Genomic DNA, 6,000 nt, shown 5'->3' on the forward strand with positions numbered 1-6,000 from the left:
AGGAATGTTAGGGGTATGACTGGGGTTTCCTCGGTCACGTTAGGGTCAATTGCTGGGCTTAAGTAAGCCAGTAGTAGGTCAGACTGCCGCTTCAATAAACAATGCTTTGTAAGACATCATGAGTTTCCTGAGAACATTTTCATAACATGAGGCAAAAAAGTATATGATAAATAAAATGTACCAAAAAAATTGGTAAATGCCATTTTAAATCCAGGTTTTCTGCAACTATTCCAATTGTACCAAAGCAGCAAGACATGATAAAACAAGTGTCACATTTGTACAATGCTGCACCTGCTCTTGGTGACAGCCGCTACTTGTGTGTGCTTGCTTTCTCATGCTCAATTGGTTACGAGAGACACTGATACAGAGCGATCCACCCTAATGGACTATACTCTGCCGGGAGTCCTAATTCACAGAGAAAATGATCACCTGGCGGCGCCTGGCTCAGAGCGAAGGGGAATGAATGAACAGATGTACGATGTAGCGTGTGAACACACACACACCGCTATCGCAAGCCACAGCTGCAGCTCTGATCTCTCCCATTCCTCGACATGCTCAGCTCCCTCGGCCCTCCTTTACAACGCCTCTCACCCTCTGACTCCATCCTCTCACCTTCTTCACTACCTCCCTCCCCTCCCCCCTCGCCCAGGTCCTCCATCCGAGTGCTTTGCATCTCTCAGCTCTCTGCCTTTTCCTTTCCTCAGAATAATGCACCGCTTGGCATTCTGGTTCTTCTTACAGTTTTCATTCCCTAATTCCCCTTCTCTGTTTTCCCCCTCTGTCTTCCTCTTTTCTCTGTCTGTCTCTTTGTCTCAGCTTACTCTCGTCTGTCTCTCTTCCTCCCTCTCTCTCTGTCCTCAAGTGGCCAGGAGAATGATTATGCGAAGCAGGACTGAGATCCATCAATGTGTCACCAGCATGTTCTCCAAGTCTCCTCTGAGAGCCCCCCCACCGCCCACCCCACTTCACTCCGCTGGCCCTCCTCCGGCCCACCGACCAGTGGTGCATTAGCATGGAGGAGAACAGTGGCGAGACAGGGCATGCTTTCGCTGACAATAAGGATAATTGAAACTTGTCTTGATTTAAAATTGCTCTTATTGGATGTTGCCTTGCTGTAATCCAATGTCATAACTGAGATCGAGTGAGGAAACAATGAAGAGAAATAAATAGTGTGTTAAAGTGTCACATGACCTTGCCATTGAGACAGTTATATATCTGTGTGAAACAAAGGGCAAGCCAATGCTATTCTTGGCCTAAGGGAGAAGTCCATGTAGACAAAACAAAAAGCAGTCCGGCCCAAAAACACGGACCTCCGTCAATTCTTCCTCTTCTTCCCTCTTCTCTCAGAATTTACTATCACCTTACTCCGTCCTCAAATGGTCAAACCACGTTTCTTGTGTGTGTGTGTGTGTGTGTGTGTGTGTGTGTGTGTGTGTGTGTGTGTGTCTAGGGAGGGAGATTCCCTTTATCTCTACTTTTGAGTAATGGCTCAGTCAGAACCCAGCAGTGCTGTAACATCATGAACACTCATTGTCTTCCAGTCAGTCTGTCCAACACACCCACACAGACTCATGCACACACAGACACTACCATCGAATGGCTGGATTTTTATTGAAAAATAAAATGGGGATGATTTTGTCAGCGTTACATGAGACAAGTTTATATTTAGATGTGTTCATCGATTTGCAGCTGACACATTACACTAGGGCTGTCTGCAGCCCATAACTCAGCCTGTGCCACAGAGATTGGCCAAATCCTGCCGCTCCTAAATCATACCGCAGGGGAGCAGCGCAAGAGGACAGAAACAGGCGTATGAGTGATTCTGAATGGTTTATTTCAGCTACTAGCGGTCAATTGAAAACACTCGAAAGTGATGTCACCTGGAGGAAATTAAAGTCTTATTTGTAAATGGGGAGGGAATTAGGTGGAGTGGAAGTGAGTAATTTTCTGTACATGTACAGTATTTAATTTCAACAACTTTGTTACACTGTGTGCCATGATCTGAATTTGTCAGAGCAGGATGTTGCTAGCTAACATGATAAGTTAGCAAAAGTTTAGCTTAAGCAATATATCATGGCCATACAGGCTAATGTACTGTACTAAATGGAGACACTACAGGTGAATACAGTAAAATTTGTGTCTAATAATGTCATCACTATTGCCACATTTATATGCAAATTAGGCATTGACTAATTAAAATGCACTAATTTGCATACAATTGACAAGGCAATGCAGGTGAATAGGATAACCAAAATAACTAAAGCATTACATCAAGAAGCTTTCCCCCTGAAATGTTACGTTTAAATATGCAGATGTATGTGAACACACATCGTGTGTGTGTGTGTTAGGTTATTATAATTTTGGATTTTTCATTTTGATTTTTGGTTTTCAATTTAAGTTTAGTTTTAATTAGTTTTTTAATGTGGGTTTACTAGTTTAGTTTAGTTTTTATTAGTTTCTGTGTTAGTTTTAGTCTTTGTCGCTGCACAATGCCAAGCTCAGTCCATTTTAGTTCAGTTTGCTTTAGTTTTTTCACAAAACATTAAAATATAAGAACAATCATAAGAAATAATGCAGATTTGTAAAAACACACTTTTTAAAGCTATATAATATATATAATTGAATTGCCAACACATTGTCTAAGTTAATACTACAAATAAATAAAGCACATGCAATCTACAGTATAATTTCTAACATACATACAGAAAACCCTAAAAGCTAAACTACCCTAATCCTACTTCCCAGTGGTCCCAAGAAATTCATTACATCAGTCTAGCATTGGTTAAATAGGTGAAATACAATACAATACAATGAGTACTAAGCCAGACCAGAACAACAGAACGAAACAAAACAAGGAAAAGAAAACCACCAAAGCAGTGACTCACTACCTGCAACCCAAACAAAACACACCCCTATGCAGTTGTTGCATTGATATTATTTTGTACAATTGTATTAGGAAACATAATAGAACACTTGCTAAAAACCCATCAGTATCCCTACTTGGGTCTAGGTTAGAGTAAAAATACCCCCAAATTACACGTGCTCTCCTCGTAACAGCGGTCCACCACCTGCTACGCTGCGGCCAGACCTGGTCTCTCCTGTCGAATAATGTCTTGGCAGGACAGTCACTGGACATGCGGCATGCCAGCTCTTCATGCAGAGTACAAAAGCACAAAACAGCGCGGATGGGGTACGCTCACCAGGACAGGCCTTATATGTTTCGATGTGGTACTGTATTGTGGAAACGGCGTTATCGTCATCACGCAGGTTTGATATATATTAGCAACTACTGTGTTGAAACCGAGTTGTAAGAGTTTAATGAAGTTCTAAGGAAATGCTGAGTATTTACAGTATGTCACCATTGTCATGTTGTTTCAGTGTTATTACTGTTTTTTCAGTTGCTAACCTGCGTTGGTCAAAACTGAAGTCACATAGTCAAAACGCTTCACACAGTCAGCGCAACAGAAGTGTATATAGACCAAACTGTATAATTTTTCATTGCTTTCACACAAAATGCATTCATTGACCACTTTCTCCAAAATTCATGAACTCTTTTCTCATTACTACTTCACCACCTGCAAAACACTGTATATCTGCGGCACATTTTTCCAATGCTAACACACTGTGTCCAAAACTGTTAAAAACACATTCAAAACAGATTGATGGTAAACGTACTGCATTTCTGCAGTGACCAGATTGAAATAAGCAGAAATTCTTAGAAGGCAGACAATATCACTTTTGGAAATGTGAATTCGGTCAGCACAACGACAATTGCCAGAGTCCTGGAGAAACATAAAATAAGGACGAAGCAGTTGTACACTGTACCATTCGAGAGAAACTGTGAACGTGTGAAAGAACTCCATTATCAATATGTCCAGGTAAGATGTCTGTTCAATAATCAATCAGGGAACATACATAGTTATGCATAATGTGAAGTCCTGAAAAACTGTGTATTTACTGTATTTTAGAGAGTAATAGAGCTGGAAGCCAGGGAAACTGCACATACATTCATCCTTGTGGATGAAGCTGGATTCAACCTGGCAAAAACACGCCGCAAGGGAAGAAATGTGATTGGACAGAGAGCAACCGTGGATGTCCCAGGGCAGAGATGAGCTAACATCACGATGTGTGCAGCAATGTTCATTGATGGTTTGCTGTTACACAAACCACTCATTGTGTCAGGTTCGCTGGGTGCGCAAAGCAGGTGAGAGCCCAAATGCATGGTTCCAGGGTTTATTAATCCAAAGCAAGACAAACAGGCATGAACAAAACTCACAGGTATAGGAAACTGGAACATCCACAAATCAGAACGGGTAATGCAGCAACTTGTAGAACATACAACAAACAACTGAGCATACATGCAACAAACACAGCAGTGACCGGACAAAGACTAAATAGAAACACCAGGTATATATACACAGGGAGTAACGAGCAGGGCGGGAGCAATACAGGTGACAGGGATCAAGGTTAATGAGGCAGGCAGAGAGACAGCAGGGAAAACAGAGAGAGGCAGGCAGAGGCAACAGGGGCAACAGAGAGGCAGGCAGGCAGAGTGACATCTGGGGGAACAGACGGAACACTAGACAGGCAGACATGGGGCAAAATTAATAACCAACACAGACAGAACACATGTAACAAAATACCAGACAAGAATCTAACTTCAGACAATAACAGAAACCTATGTAAAAAGACAAACACCGACCAACTATAACACAGGGATCATAACAGACAAAACCTAAACGAGAACACAGACCTAGAACACAAAGTACCGAGCAGACTAAACCAAAATGATGCAGAGAAAGAATTAGAAGCAAATACTACGACATGAACTAAGGCACAGGACTAGGAACAAAGACATGGAACAACAACCCAGACACATTGGCCCCTACAATACGGAGAGGCTCGTGTCTTTCCTGGATGTCAGTACTGTTCCTGCCTCCATACTCCCCCTTCCTAAACCCCATAGAGGAGTTTTTCTCTGCATGGAGGTGGAAGGTGTATGACCACCATCCACATGACCCGATGACCTTACTGGATGCTATGAATGCGGGATGTGGAGAAACTTCTCCTGAAGACTGCCAGGGTTGGATTAGACATTCCAGAAGATACTTTCCAAGATGCATCGCAAGGGAAGACATAAGATGTGATGTTGATGAGAACTTGTGGACAATGCAGCAGAGAGGGAGGACTAGCACCCTCAGGTACTGTACATTATGAGTTTTGAGATGTTTCTTATATGTATTGTGTGTGTGTGTGTGTGTGTGTGTGTGTGTGTGTGTGTGTGTGTGGTGGGGGGGGGTGTTTCAACTTACAGTAAGATTTTTCACAGTTACAATACTATCCACAGATTTAGAACAAATAAAGGATATTGTAGCAAATTGCTGCATTTCTGATACATTCTTGTTACATAAACTTTAGTACCGTCAAAGTTAAAATATGTTATTGTTATTGTATAACGAAAACCTAATTTATTCCCTCATGCTTCAAAGATAAAAGTTATTCATTTATGTAATGCTCCCTGTTTTTAGTGTTTTGTAGGTCAGTGTGTTATGAGTGAGACTGTATGCTTTCTAAATGAGAATTGTTGCCAGTGTTTTGGCTGAACGAGTCTATTTTGAGACTTGTACGAAGTGTTTTGGTGGTTTGAGTGACTTTTGGAGGTCAGATTAACTGTTTGGCCAAGATGCATGTTGGTAATGCAGACTGTGTGAAGTGTTTTGAAAAAGTGGCTTCAGTTTTGACCATTACCTTAGCAATTGAAAAAACCTGTAATGCTGTAGGTCAGGGGTCGGCAAATAAATTTAATCAATTGGTGGGCTGCGTGTTCGTTCCCCCCTGTCCCAGTCAGGTAAGGTTCTGTTGTATTACCACATGTCTCAGATCTGTGTGTCAATATGCCATGATTCTGAGCAGACTCCCTATCAACTCTGACCACTAATGTTGGTGTTCTTTCTTTTCGGTCTTTTTTGGTCACCCACACTTTGAATCTATTCTGTTTTG

This window comes from Micropterus salmoides, unplaced genomic scaffold (genome assembly GCF_014851395.1).
Source record: "Micropterus salmoides isolate LMB-PRFRI ecotype aquatic unplaced genomic scaffold, ASM1485139v1 Ms_hic_scaffold_16, whole genome shotgun sequence".
Classification (NCBI taxonomy): Eukaryota; Metazoa; Chordata; class Actinopteri; order Centrarchiformes; family Centrarchidae; genus Micropterus; species Micropterus salmoides.